Source organism: Arvicanthis niloticus, chromosome 16 (genome assembly GCF_011762505.2).
Source record: "Arvicanthis niloticus isolate mArvNil1 chromosome 16, mArvNil1.pat.X, whole genome shotgun sequence".
Taxonomy (NCBI): domain Eukaryota; kingdom Metazoa; phylum Chordata; class Mammalia; order Rodentia; family Muridae; genus Arvicanthis; species Arvicanthis niloticus.
In genome coordinates this window covers 18,359,084-18,374,726 of record NC_047673.1, presented here as the reverse complement: position 1 = coordinate 18,374,726, position 15,643 = coordinate 18,359,084, and the positions used below count along the sequence as shown (strand labels likewise).

The 15,643-nt window shown below is 43.3% G+C and overlaps 1 long non-coding RNA gene across 2 annotated transcripts in view; it reads left to right on the top strand.

The window, feature by feature from the left end:
• Positions 1 to 5,573: 5,573 nt before the first annotated feature.
• LOC117721759 (uncharacterized) overlaps positions 5,574 to 15,643 on the top strand; it is a 45,144-nt gene continuing 35,074 nt past the window's right edge. The window contains exons 1-2 of one of the 2 annotated variants that reach the window (XR_013104319.1): positions 5,574 to 6,432; positions 6,562 to 6,711. This is a non-coding gene — a long non-coding RNA (uncharacterized LOC117721759). Of the gene's footprint in view, positions 6,438 to 6,561; positions 6,712 to 15,643 lie in introns of both variants that reach the window. The other variant, XR_004608469.2, reaches the window with a different exon arrangement.

Sequence of the window (15,643 nt, the reverse complement as noted above, 5' to 3'; positions counted from 1 at the left end):
ACGTACCGGGTCTTAGGTGATCTTTATTTTTGGTTTGGTGTTTTTGTGGGCTGATTTTAGCCTTAACTTTAGTTGGAAATGCCAGAGAATGGGCATGAGGATAGAAATAACAGTAAACATAGAATTTCCGGGAGGAAGCATATGTACCTTATTTTATGTATGTATGTATTGTATGTATTTTATCTTTGACTCCCCCACCCTAAGTGTTCCTATGACAGCTGAAGACCTCCTTCTGGCACTAGTTTTGCCCATGGCAAGCTTGAGAATTGAGATAATTCAAGAAAGTCAGCCTAGATTCCACCTTCCTCCAGGGTATAGATAGCTCATGTGGTGGTTCTATTACTAGATTTTTTCGAGGAGCCAAATAGTCAAGACTGACTTCTATCTAGTCTACACTCCCACCAACAGTGAAGAAAAGTTGCTTTTTCCTTGTAGTCTCACCAGTATCTAATATATATACATTATGTGTACATATGTGTATGTATATGTATATATACATATATATTTATGTATATTCAATATATAATATGTAATACAAATATATAGGTGTATATATGTGTGTGTGTGTGCATGTGTACATACATATGTCATACGGGAGTACAACAGAGGGATAATATATATCAACATATAGTAGATTATATTAGAAAAATATAATATGTATTAGTACGCCATATATATATACATATTTATATATGTATATATTAGACATTCTGGCTAGTTTGAGAATTTCAAGTAATTTAAATTTGCATTTCTTTGATCAGTAAGGGTGTTTATTAACCATTAGTTCTTGTTTTGTGTACAAATTAATTTTAGATACAAAAATTTTAAAACTCATATTAATAAAATAGGCTCCTCATAACCAAATCAGGATTCCACAACAAAACAAGGTAATATTAAATTATAACTTAAATTTTAAAATATATTTTCATGATTCCAACTGACATAAGTGAATGACTGGATTAATAAGTGTTCAGGGGAGATGAGGAAAGTCATCCTGTAAGGAGATATTCCAGTCAGTATATAGATAATCCACTGAAAACAGAGTTTAGTGCTCCCCACATTCAACATTTAATGACTTGCTTTCAAAGACTAGACTAGAATTAACAAAAAATGGCAATCTGAAAGTGGAAAAACCTGGCCCAAGAAGAAGAGGAGGAGGAGGAAAAGGAGAAGGAAGGGGAGGAGGAGAGGAGGGGGAAGAGGGGGAGGAGGGGGAGGATCTGAGAAGCTATCATAAATCAGAAAAGGCTAAATGGACATGACAAGCAAACATCGTAAGCTTCTTTGGACTGGATCTGGAACAGAAGGAGATGGAAATGGAGAAGCTGTGAACATCTAAAGTCTGGACTTCAGTAAGTAGGAGGATACCAGTATCACTTTGTTAGGTACTTTTTCATAGAAACTGAACGTAGAACCTCTCACCTGCTAAGCAAGTGCTCTACCACTGAGCTGTAGCCCGGTCATACAGTGAGAAAGAGTAACATAGTTGCTATCTTTACAACTGTTCTATAAGTCTAGACTTATTCAAAAATAATTTTAAAGGTAATTTTCAAGAATTAATGAGACTTTGTCAAAGACCTCTCCTCGTGTAATGAGATGATCATGGGGCTTCTGACTTTGAATCTGTTTATGTGGCAGATTTCATTTACTAATTACATATGTTGAACCATCTCTCTGTCTCTGTTAGGAAGCCAACCTGGTCATGGTGGATAATCTTTTCACTACGTTCTTGAATTCGATTTGCAAGTATTTTGATGAGAATTCTTTAATCTAGGTTCATTAGCAAGACTGGCTTATAATTCTCTTTTGTTGTTGTTGTTGTTGTTGGATCTTTGTCTGAGTTAGTATCAGGTGTTTTCAGCTTCTTTAAAATAATTTGTAAGTGTTCTGTCCTTTTGTATCTCGTGAAAAATTTGCCAGGAGAGTCTTAAAAGCCAATTGAAGTTGACAGCAGAGTAAATAACCCTAAGTATAAAGCACTTGCCAATATACAATAGGAAGAAAATGGAATTTGAGTGATGTTTGAACCAATATGAAAAGATCTTAACAAAATTAAGGAACCCAGAGATGAGAGAATAGAGGGGGAGCAGGAAAAAGAATCCAAGATAGAAGACAAAATACATAAACTTAAATGAAGACGTGAGCATCCTATGCTCCCAGCAGGATATATCAAAGCAAAGGAAACAAAACATAACCACAGTTTACGTTTAATTGCTGAAATCAAAGGAAAAGAGAAAACGCTGATAAAAGGCAACGCTGCTATCCTGGAGCATTAGCTGGGGGAAATCCCGCCGTGGTGATGGAGGTAAGAGACAGGATGAGCACAACAGTGAAGTGCCTCCCCAGCCTGCATCACCTCGATCTCCTGCTACACAACAGTAAGTATTCAGCACTCAGCGGATGTCATAATTAAGAAAGGAAAGTCAGAACTCAGAGACTGGAAGTGATACCCAGGTGCTTCCCTGGTGCACTGGAAACTGAGTTTTCCCTTTCATCAGGATACTGGGAACGTAGGGAACAGTGGTCAAATTAACCTCTTTTGAGATAAACCAGGAAATCTGAACTCTGGCTATACCAAATTCTACTCCAAATCTTTCATCTCTGTGTTAACGGGAAGCTTTGAGAAATACAGGACAGCATAAAGCTCACTTCCTTGTAGTCTTCACCCCTCAGGATATTAACTCTCCAAATATGTTTCCTCTATCAGTGTTTGCTTTTTCACCTGGCTGCAGGGTGTTGTGCTGCTATTAGTGAGTATGTTGGGAAGGCTCAAAGACACAGGTTGGAGTCTGCAGGAGACCATGGCAGCCAGAGATGGGAACCAGGGAGTGTATGAGTCGAGAGAGGAAGAGAAGGAGTAGGAATCACTGAGGGGGAATTCCTGACTTTGCTTAGGAAAACTTCTCAGCAGCAAGTATGAGAGCTGAAGCTGGGCTTCTTTGACAACTGTGATCATTTCCATCTCTCAGTTTGTAATGACAGATTTGTCAGCCCTTGGCCATTGGCTGTTGGGGCTTGCAGAGGAGAAACCTTTCACCCAGGGGTCATGCCCCTGCCAAGTTGGACTCCACCCCCTTGTGTAAAGCACTCTTCTCAGCAGCAGCAGCAGCAGCAGCAGCAGCAGCAGCAGCCTTCTGCCCCGCGGCTCTTACTTCAACACCCAGACCTGGATGAGTGCCTCTTTCTTTCAGCAAGGAATTGTCCCACCTTGTTGATTTGATGAAAACTTTATGGGTCAATCTCATGTGAAAAAAAGAGAGAGAAAGAAAGAAAGAAAGAAAGAAAGAAAGAAAGAAAGAAAGAAAGAAAGAAAAGTGAATTTACACACAAACACACACACATACAAACACACACACACACACACACACACACACGGGGGAGGGGAGGGGAACAAGCAGGGGCAGAGGTTACCACAGCTGAAGAGAGTTGCTGAAACTTTTATTACAAACTAAGACACGTGGCGCCATGAGGGTGGCATTCAGGAAGAACTGGACTTGTGCACTCCTCCTTTGAACTTGAAGCACGCTGAGGTATTGTTGCCCACCTTACCCTCTCACTACTTTGCTCTCTTTTCTCAACCCAAAGAACAAATACAACCACTAAAAAAGGAGGAATAAAAGAAAAGGCCATTTGTAGCCTAGGGAGTGTGCCCCTCCCACAGAGAGAAGGGTAAGAAACCGGGAAGTTTTCTTCATCAAATGTTATGTTTCTCTCTACCACTCCGCCTCTCCCCTCTTCCTCCTCTTCCATCTCTTCCCTCCTCCCATCCTCTCTCTTCCATCCCACACTGGTACCACTGTGTCTCCACAACATAAGCCTATGATAATTATAATATGTACATCTCTGTTGGAATTGCCGTTATTTTTACTCAGCCTCACGGAAGTCTGACCATTCCTCCCTGTGCCTCATTGATGCTCTCTGGAGAATGGTGTTTAAAAGTAAATGTCTGCATAGTGACTAAGAGTGAATGACTCTTCCTGCGGATGAATCCAAAGGTGACAGCAGTGGGATTTGTTTGGTTTTGAAACTGGCATTTTCTACTGTGACCAGAACACTCTTAACTCAGCCAGCTCCACAGAGAGGGGCTTTCAAGGAGAACAGCCTTCAGACCGAGAACAATGCTGAAGTTTTAATCAAATGGGGCCCACTTCCTTTCAAAAGAAAATCTTACTGTCAGTACCCACCCCCACCTCTAGTTCACCCTGCCAGCACTCTACAAAGTCTCTACAGGTTTGAAGTTGGGGGAAAGGTGACTTTAAGAACAGGTTACAAGATCTTCTCAAGGCCTTCATCACTTTACATGTGCCCCACCCATCCTTGTCATTACAACCATAGACAACTGGCCAAGCAAGGCTTTGCCCAATCAATAAAACAATGCTTTTTCCGACTTTAGCACAGACTGCTGTGCTCTGTGCTAACTGCTCCTGGTCTCAGGGGTAAGACTCTCTGGGATGCATTTGCAATTTGCAATGTAAGCATTCTCCTGCTCTGTAGGGTAAGGTGAAGAACTGAAGTCAATCCTGAACTTAGAGCTGCTGCAGCACCAGGATTCCGAAGATCGGAGGAATTTGTTCTTAAGGTGGAAGCAACCACAAAAATCTTTTCAGCTTGCTGGATGTACATAATGGGGAAGTAGAAAGGAGGAATGAGAAGAAAATACGGACAGATGCTTACATCCTGAAAGACCCAGAACCCAATGGCTGCACCGTTTCAAGTGATGGGTGAGCATTCAAGCTGAAGAGAATAAGGCAAACATGTCAAGGTTGCTTAGACTGTTCTAGCCAAAATCTGAGACCGTGATTCTCCATAAATGTGGCTTTGAAAGGGGGAGACATTTTACAACCAGAAGCCAAAGCACCTCACTCCTTGGCCATCAGCTACCACTTCCATTGGAATTCCCTCTTCAGATCTGAGCAGGAAGGAGAAACATCTCAGATATCAGAGCCAAGTTTGACTTGTTTAATGATGAAAGAGCCTCCCTTTTCCAAATGATAACTCTTTCTCCTGAGACTTAATGGGGGGCACCTCCTCAGAAACCCCATCACTAAAACGTTGTATTCTTTCTCTTTCACAGTCATCAATCAGCTCCCCAAGATGTTGAGACATTCAGAACCACAGATATGCCACAAACATGCAAATGGTTTGCACCTACTGTGTGTGTGTGTGTGTGTGTGTGTGTGTGTGTGTGTGTGTGTGTGCTTCCCAGAGGGTCCCTAGCCTCCAGCACCTAGAAAGTGGTTTCCGTTGCTGTTGTCTTTCTGATAGATTATTTAATGTGCATAAGTGCTTTGCCTACCACATGGGCACCACATGCACCTGGTACCAAAAGAGGTGAGAAGAAGGCCTCAAATTCCCCAGAACTGGAGTTACAGATGGTTGTGAGCCCCCATGTGGATGCTGGAAACTGAACTGGGGTCCTCCGCAAGAGCAGCAAGTGTTCTAACAACTGAGCAACACCTCCAGCTCCCCTTCTAAGTGATGTTCACAGTTGTACGCTGGGATGCAGCTCACTCCTGCTGACTGAGCTCTGGCTCACAGTGCTGTGTATCAGCTGCTAAGGCTGCTGAGCCCCAGGGAAAGGGAAACAGCTGAGATTCACTTTTCTTACAGTCCTGGAGGCTGGAAGCCCAAGACCATGTGTCATTAGGTTTCTGCTGAGGCCCCTTTCCTTGGCTTGGAGACAGTCATCTTCTCCTTGCATTGCCATGTGGCCTTTCCTCTCTGGGTGTGGATGTGTCCTTGTCCTCTTGTCACACAGTATTTCACCTGGTCACAATAACCTCTTTAATGGTCGTATCTCTAAATGCAGTCACAGTATGATTTACTGGGACTCTGTATTTTTTTTTTCTAAGACGGGTTTTTTTCTGTGTATCCCTGGCTGTCCTGGAACTTGCTCTGTAGTCTAGGCTAGCCTCAAACTCAGAGATCCATCTGCCTCTGCCTCTCAAGCACTAGGATTAAAGGTGTGTGCCAGGAAAGCCCAGCTGGGAGTCAGTGTTTGAACATGAATTTTTATATGTATACTTCAGCCCGAGCCACCTCCTATTTCTTTCTTTAGTTTAATTCCTAGAGAAGTGAGCTGTGGAAAGATCCGAGAGCTGATCTCGAGTATAAGATGAGGCCAGCTTTTGGACCCAACCAAAACCAATGCTCCTGCCTTCCGTCCGTCTTTGAGGCGTTCATGGTTTAGTGAAGGCGGCTCAACAAATAGAGATGAGTCAACTACTACACACTGCCAGACGTATGAGACTGAAATGAGTCACAATTCCATTGGGGGGGGGAGCCATTCTTCCATAACAGTAAGTGTTTGAAGAACTCCTGAACGGCCTTGCCCCTCCACTGTGAGGCAGTGTGTCTTCATGGAAGCCAACTGAGACTCTGGTTCCTCAACCAGCATACCTCTGGGACTCTGCTTTCAGAAGATAAGCTGGGGTGAGGTAGGGTGGGACAAGAGCATGATCCCCCAGCTGGAGGCGGCTCCTTCCTTCCCTCCAAGCTGCTGACAGCTCCCTGATGCCTTAGCCTGGTTTGAGGAACTTGTTCTCGGCTTTCCCTTTCTAGGGTAACAAGCTCTCAGCCCCGCTTGCTAACACTCACAAATGAGGCCAATTGCTGCACAGCTCCGGATCACCTTCCAGCGGAGGGCTGACAAGAAGAACAATGCATTTGTTTGCAGCTGTCGAGTCTCCAGGGAGGATCTGTCATCGAGCGGTGAGTGTCAAAGGGGTTCAGGCTTCCTGTGACTGTCAAGAGAGGGGAGAGGGAGGCAGTTCAAACCTGCTGGCACCTCTGTGCTGAACTCACCCACCTTCTCTCCTGAGTCTCTACAGAAATAAACTTTGTTCTAGTTAAAAGAGGCTTTTAATTATAACGATAGCATACTGTCAATTAGGGGTTTGTTTTCTTATTTTCTTTTTTTTTTCCTGAAGGGTAGTTACCCTATACAAGTCACACACTCATGGTCGGTTGAGTAATGGAGAAGGATCTGTCTAATTTATAAAAATCCACATTTACATCTATTAGAGCATTCGACTTCCCCACACACACACACCCCACCCCATCACCATTGATATTTTTCTGGACTGGAGATGGCCCTGTGCTTCTTAGAAGATTCATTCAGGCTATTTAGAAGACAATTGGCAGAACAGCATGCTTACTGCTGACCTCTGTTGAAGCCACCCTTCCATTAACAGACCAGCCGGGAGGGCTGACAGAGGTCTCGATTACTAGGAATTCACCCGGAAGCACTAGGCATAATCGCTGACATGAGCCCACTGACGTGAGCAACCCTCTGTGTTTCTCCAGACGGATGCTGGACAGCACATGGACTTGTATAGAGCGCTCACCCGTGGAAACCTCCGCATCTAATATTACCCGTGGACCACAGCTGTAGCAAAAGGCCCAGGCACTGCTGGTGGTAGAGCGGCTCCCTCACAGGGTCCCCTTTTCATAAAGCACTTTGAAGTTACTGCGATGAGGTGCATAGGTTGGTGTTAACACCTCCGACCCTGCTTTTAGGCTCTGTCAGATTCTCTGCAACTTACTCTTCTGCAAAGCAGCTACCTTGAGCGTCTCTCATTCCTATTCAGTTTGACAGATGGATGCCCGCTGTTTAAAACTCAGAAATGATAGCAACCGAAAAAAGAGTAAAAACCCAGAGAAAACAAAATACACCATTAGTGGTTGATAAACAGCATGATTTTCTTCTTGTGGTCAACATGAGGTCTCCCAGCTAAATCAGCTTTTTTCCTTCTGAGATACCTTTCCCTTTGAGAACCAGGAATCTCAGAGTCCATGGTAAGAGATGAAAAGGTGAATTAAAAACTTTATGAATTTATGGGAGGGCCTCAGCACTTTCTGCTCTGGAAGAGGACCAGGGTTAGTTCCCAGGACCACGTGGGGACTCACAACTGTGTGTAACTCCGGTTCCAGGGGATCGGGTGCCCTCCTCTGGCCTCCATGGGTACTGCATGTGCATTGTATAGATGCAGGCAAACAAATACATAAAATAAAGTAAAATCTTTAAAAGAAAAAAAAAGGGCTTGTGGGAAAAGAAGGTACTCTGAAATTAAAGGGGGAAAAAAACTACTTCTCTTCTGGTAATAACTGACCTGCATTCCACAGCCCAATTTAGAGGTTCTTTATCCTGCCAAAGAGCCCTAAAAATGGAGATTTTTGTGGTTCCATTAGTCAAAGGCTGAAATTGCCCACATTTTTACCTTTTCTAATAAAAGAGCAGGGTTATGCCTCCCGTGTATCCCCTCCCATCCCTCCAAAGGCAGAGGTAAGCCAAGCTGCAATTTGTTTTAAAGACACAGTAAGCGACAAACCTTCCTGCTTTATGCAATTGAGACAATATTTTTATTGTGCTTATTTTTATGTGTGCACGCGTTATGTGCATGGGTTCACACACTCCACGGTGCTCACATGGAGGACAGAGGACAGCTTTAGGGAGTCTGTCTGTCCTTTCCACTATGTGGGCCTTTAGTATCAAACTCAGGCCATCTGGCTTGACTACAAACCCCTTTTACCCCCTGATCCACCCACTGGTTACCCTTTTATTCTATATTAAAGGGGAATGTCAATGAAAATAAAGAGACTTGCTGAGTCTTCAGTTCTAAAAAGCAGTGTAAACATCTCACACTTTCAGAAGTTAGGACAGGCTATCAACCAGGAATCCCCTGCACTGTTACTGTCATGGGTAAGAGATATGGACAGCCTAGAGATGACAAGAAACCTTGTCTCACCAACTCACATGGGGACACCGATGGTGAAACTCACTGATTAATAGGATGGTTAATAATTAAGAAAAAGGGCATTTGGGGAGTGACCAAGTTGTGTGGCCTTCACAGAATATAAAATTTCTACCAAAAAAAGGTCTGAAGGTCTAGGTTTGCCCCACACACTTTTGCTCCCTCTGTCATGTGAAGTCTCCACAAGGAAGCATCATGTGTAGGGAACAAACAGCTCTCCCCTAGTCACTGAATCTGCTGGCCCCTTGGTTATGAACTTCCCAGTTGTTGGTACTATGAGAAATCAATGAACATCTTTTTTATAAGTATCTAAAGTATTTTGTTACTGCAGTTAAACTAAGCTTAGATATTTCTATAATGAATTAATTAAATGACTCGGTAATTTAAGTGGTTTTTATCCTTAGCAAACTCAGTTACTAGCCCCTTCTAACTAGTATAACCTGACCCCTCTCTTTTGCTCAATTCCACTTTTGCCTTTTCTGTTAACTTGGACAGTGAATGTGTTCATGAAACCCTGAAGCCTTCTTCATCTGGTCTAGCCGTTTCCATTTGGTCCATGCTCTGTGCTCTATGTTACCTGTGTATATATGAATATCTGTCCTGCAGGACCATGATCTTGGCAACTCCTGGAACCTTAGAGCTCATAGGAGCTTGACTTCAGAGTGAATGACATCACAGCTGGTCCTGTGGTGGCTCTTTCACTAGTGTCACCTCAGCCATTTATCTCCAACTGCCATCTATTCTGCTCAAACAATAGCACCATATTTCTTAACTTCAAGAAGACATTTATTTATAAAATGCTAGAAGAAAGAAAATGATCACTTTAAGCTGGTTGGACAAAGATTGAAAGCAATCTGAGAGCAGAGGATTTCAGGCATCTTCCATGTAAATGGTGCTGCCAGATGACACCACAATTATTCTCTGAAGGGAGGAAATCATGAATCAAGAAGTAAGGCCATGAGCCAGGAGTGGTGACACACACCTTTGATCTCAGCTCTCAGAGGTAGCAGCAGGTGTATTTCTGTGTTCGAGGCCAGCCTGGTGTGAAGAACAAGTGTCAGGACAGCCAAGGCTACAGAGTAGAAAGAGGTGGAGGGGGAGGGGAAGGATGGTAGAGAAGGATGGAGGAAGAAGAAGGAGGAGGAGGATGGTGGAAGGGGATGGGAAGAGGAAAAAGAAGAAGAAGGAGAATAAGGAGGAGGAGGGGAGGAAGAAGAAAAAGAAGAAGAGGAAGAGGAAGAAAAGAAGAAGAAGAAGAAGAAGAAGAAGAAGAAGAAGAAGAAGAAGAAGAAGAAGAAGAAGAAGAAGAAGAAGAAGAAAAAGAAGAAGCCTCTTTGTTAAATATTAATTGACTCAGAGGCAGATAGGAAATAATTAGAATCTATGTCTTCCCTAGGCTGTCCATGTCTCTTACCCATGACAGTAACAGTAAGGGGGATTCCTGGCTGACAGCATGTGCCAACTTCTAAAAGCAAGACATGTCTACACTGCTTTTTAGAACTGCTAAAGGGCCTGATGAGACCTGGCAAACTTCACTCCTGTGGTTCATGAAACCATAGCTTCCTTGTTGCTCTCAGAATTAGGTGGGCTTATCCCTATGACAGTTTCCCACGCTTGGAGTCTAAACTGAAGCTACAGCTTTGCCTAGGAAACTTCTTCAGGCATTTCTCAATTCCAGTTACTTTCCTCTCTGCATAAGACTTGTTAATTTTAGTGGTTTGGCCGAGCCAACCTATAGTATAGACGCTGGTAAAGTTTCTCTTTTGAAGATCAAAATAACAAACAACTTAGACCTTATGAGCCCACTGAAGTGTAGTAACAGTGGTAGATAATACGAAAAAAAAAAAAAAGAAAAAAAAGAAAGAAAGAAAGAAAAAGAAAAAAAAAGTGGACCTCGGTATATTCTTTAATATAAATTTAACAATATAGTAAAACTTTAGTTATGGTTCACTGATCCTACATTTTAGAACATTTCCATGTATCACAAAATAGCCTTTTAATTTCCTGAGTTATTTTAAGATAAAGCACCCCCTGACGCTCATTGGCTGAACAAAGCTTGAGCAAGCGACGGGGCTTAGCCTCTGTTCTCAACCTACTGGCGGAGCTCTACCACAGAAGAAAACTGTCTGTGGACATCTGCTCCTCTGCGTGCAGCTTGCTTCCAGTGGGGCTCACCCTGACAGTTTGATTAGGGCGTCTCATCAAATCTACGAAGTTAAATAAATGAGGGGAGGTTCCCCCACCCCCCAGCATCCCCGTGCAGAGTGTGTACCGGGGTGTTACTTCGTGTATCCGATTCCAGTGTAGAAAACGCTGTCAGGCCGTTAATAATTTTCAGGGGGAACGCCTGGAGACTCGACTGGCTGCAGGCGCGCTGCAAATGGGCTCTAATGGCTTTTATTTCTCATTCTTGTCACCTCAGATCTAACCGGCTGTTTTGTCATTTTTAATTCCGATTTGGCAGGATTCTCCAGCTTCCCCAACCAGACCTTTCAGATACAGGTTCAAAGGGGAGCCAGTTCCTGGGCCTCTTGGGACCTGGAAGACACTGGGGCTGAGTAGACTTTGGCTTAGACTGGGGAGCTACACTGACCCCCAAATAACATCCTTTCGTATTCTCTGCCTCCCTGGCGGGGCTCACTGATGTTCTGAAATTATGTTTTCCTGCACACAACATCGTTAGTCCTTAGTTAGAAATGAGTTGCAAAGGTCTTATCGGTCTGTGTGGCTTGGGAAGAGAAAAAGCACCTTAAAGGCCTCCTGAGAGGCCGGGATTTTTCTGGTGCTGAGGAAGTGAACTCTGACCCGGTTCCTCTACCTACCATCCAACCCATTTGTCTGGGAGAAAAGATACTGCCTTTGACTATGGCCACACCTGCCAAAGATAATAGTAAGAAATTGTGACCAATGAACAAATCTGTTAAATAAATGTAGGATTATAATGAAATCTAAGGATTTTTTTTTAAATAAATGAATAACAACATTAGTAAGAGCGTGCATCAATTATCAGTGGTTCACATCCTGGGTAGAACACTGAGTATCTCAGATGAATCTCTACCTCCAGGATGCTGTTGCTTTTCCTTTTTTATCAGTAGAGGATGCTCAGCAGGCTGCTAGTTCCTCCAGGTCCTTAGCTGGAAAGCAGCAGACAATTTACAAGCACAGGCATGTCTGGCTTCAACTCCTGTTATCTTAATTACCCACTGGGTGGCTGTGTGTCTGTGCCAATCTCTACCTCTGCCGGCCTTGGTGCCCTCAGCTCATAAACAAAGCTTGAGACCATAAAACCTTTTCCTTCTTCCTTCCTTCCTTTCCTCCCTCCTTCCTTCATAGTCCAAACTCCCAGATATCTTCTCTCCCCCACTTTCAGGAAGAGAAAAAAAAATACATACAAAAGTTCATAAGTAACTTAATAAGAAAAACACACCTAAATTTCCAGGATTCATCTTTAGTGTATTTACTTAGATCTTAGAGGCTCCCCATGCCTTCTTTTCTCCACAGAGGTAAAGCCCGAGGCTCTTAGCATGCTTGGTGGGTGCCCCACCACTGAGCTACCTATCCAGCCCTGCCATGTCTCCTTCACATAAACCAGAAACGCAAGCACACAACAACACATAATAAGCTGGCAGGTTCCGGCCACTAGACCTGGCAGAGATATAACGAGGGCCCGCTCTGAGTGTGCTTGCAGAAAACTTATAAACTCTCTCACAGGGTTGACATAAATCAGAGTAAAGAACTTTTTCACTCAAAAACACACGAGTCTGGATTATTAAGAAACCATTTTACATATCACACTTGATTTATTAAGACAAAAACAGTTGCTTGCAAAATTTTTCACGAAGACGGAAGTTCCAGGCACCTGGGAGATTTAGGGAAACGTCTTTAATGTACTGCTTAATATGGAGGGCTTCGATTTAATTTTGTAAATGAAATAAGCAATTAGCTAGCACCCCCATTCCTGCTTTGGTCAGATACTAAGCAATGGAAACAGAGGGACTCAAACTATGAAATCCAATGTCCTCTCTTGAACACTTCCAATATGGACACACATACATACCCACACACATACATACATACCCATATACATACATACATACATACATACCACCACTGGAGCAACTTCTTTCCATCCAATCAAAGCCAGAAATCTAAGACCTACCTCATCAGAAGCATGAGACACTGGAGAAAAATGACATCTCTCAGTGAAGTCCAGTAATACTATCCAATTGGCTCACGTGGAGAAACTATTACGTCTGTCCCAAAGCACACAAACTGTGGCATTAAAAAAAAAAAAAAGAAGAAGAGGGAAAGAAAGAAAAAGTCAAGAGCAAGGGTCTGGCAACCCGCATATTTCCTCCCCTGCCTTCCAGGCCAGAGCGGAATAACCTGTTCCTGGCTTCATTTATATACTTCAATGTCTTTCAAACACTGGTTGTTTGAATATTCTTCAGAAGAAATCCAGCTGAGGACCTCTAAGTTGGGGTTCACAAATAAATGCCTACCCCGATGCATTTATAACAGGATGTAAATTTAGACATTTCCAACCCCCCAGTCTGAATTTCCTTCCATGTAAGTATCTCTTTATTCATTACTTTAATTACCTAATTGTAAATTTCTTTAGGGGGTTACTTAGAAAGAAAATTAGCATCAAAGCTTGGCAGTAAACTCAGGGGCTTTTGGAGACAGTCCAAGCTGTTTCACCTGTGATTAATTAGATGGTTTTTTTTTCCTCCTTTAAGTGCCAGAAGGCTGCTGAGGTCTTTACAAAGTCACATGACTGCTGCCAGCACAATTATGATTGATGCTTGTGTCTGGAGTCATAAGGCTCCATCTCGGTTTTTGTGCGTGTGCAGTGTGTGTGTGTGTGTGTGTGTGTGTGTGTGTGTGTGTGTGTGTGTGTGAAGGATGGACTCTGAGAGGAAAACTCTAAGGTTTTGAAGACACAAGAAGAAGCCTCTTTAATATCCTTGTTTGTACATATCTGTGGGCTACACACCTGGAGCTCCTGTCCAAAAATTTCAGCCATGTTGGTTTTGAAAACATCTTCCTCTACAAAAAACCACAAACAACAATAATAACAACAACAAAGAACCTATGTCTCTAACGTTTCACACTGGTGGGAAAACAAGAGCAAAGAAACATGGTCATTTCGAGTAATTTGCTGGGTATAAAATTATTCCCAGTGCAGGGCAGTAGAGCAAAGGCAGCCTTTGGTATATTTAGGAGTGTTAACATTCTTCTTCGCAGTTATTCTCCCAGGCATGTGGGGAGGAAAACTGATGGCTGCTTTCTCACTGGTGCCAGATTGCCATTTTTCTTAATTGCACGAAATAGGTAAAAAGGATATTTTAGCATTTGACTCAGTCATAGGAGGAAACGGAAAGTTTTTGCTGGCCTCCACTAAAGTCAGAGTCACCTCCTAAGTTTCTGTAACCGAGATCATTATCTGGCAACACTCATTTTCCCCTGAGTCTACAATGTCTGTGACAATACCAAGATAAAATTAAATATCTGGTGCACATTGCCCTCAAGAACCAACTGGAGTCTGACCTGAGTTTCTGTAGCGGTTAGAGGCCGGGTCCTAAAAACAAACAAACAAACAAACAAACAAGTTTCCTGCAAACAACATGAGAGCAAATGGTTTAGGCTTATGGGCCACTAGGTCACCCTTGCAACCTCACAGCTCTGCTTTGTAGAAAGCGAGCAGCCGTGACCCGTGGGCAAATGCATAAACAGCTGCTTTCCACAGAAAGCTCTCTATAGTTGCTGGGCTGTAACGGGCACGGGAAATACCCGGGATCGTGTTCTATGGTAGATTCCGATTCAACAGACTCAGCAGCAGTCAGGGACAGTACTCTGCATTCCATTAAGTAAGCGAGTGGACAATATGACTGTTGCTCCTTGGAGGGCCTCACTTTGAAAGCCAGGGGCTACGGGGTTTTCTCATCCTTCCTTTCCAGGACGCCTTTCAGAAGATGCAGGAAGAATAGAAACGTGTTCTTTAGGGATGTCTCTGGGGACTAGTGGTACGATTTAAACCCTCCAAGCAGTGACTTTCAAAGACTACCACTCCGCCTCTTTGGGAAAGGCCAGACTTAGGTCTCCTGAATGTTACCATCTTCTTTTCAAGGGCAAGTTGTGTTTTTCACTGGACAGATGGCTCCCCTGCGGTGAAGCTGCAGGCAACATCAGTGTAGTTCCGCAGCCCCAGCAACCTGCTGGTGTATCTTTCCAGCCTGTGCACGCAGGGATCTAACCACAGCTCCTCTGGCCCTCTGGCCCCTGCCTAATTGGTTGCAGCGCAAGAGCTAATGTAGGTTGAGAGCCCAATTAACGGAGCTTGTTTCTACCAACAATGCATCTGAACATCAATTATGCTAACAACGCTCTAAATTAAGACGTTTTCCTGCCACTGCCATTTGCTATGGGACACTTCAGAGAAGAGCAGAGAAGAGCAGGCTGCTTGCCTGAAGGTTCTTCTGTGCTCACTGGTAGGAGGACTGTTAGAGAAGCTGGGGCTAGGAAAACCACAAAGCCAAGGAACAACAGTAATTGGCTACTTTATCCCAGCCTCAATAAGGATTAAGGCTCAGGCAGCTAAAGAATATGTGGAATTGGAGATTCTGGACATCTCTTTTCACGATCTGCTCATTGCACTAAGAGAAGGAAAACACCAGATACCAGGATGCTAATTTAAAACTCCAATTAATCCAGCAATTGCCAGAAAATATTGGCTAGAACAAGATAATTGTATCTTCTTTAGATTTAGCTCATTTTAAATTCTCCCCTCAAAACATCCATCCCATCTGATCATTCATGACTTTTCCATCAATATTTTGGTCCCTGTGTAGCTAAACTTACTTTAATGCATCTCCTGTGGACTGAGCATG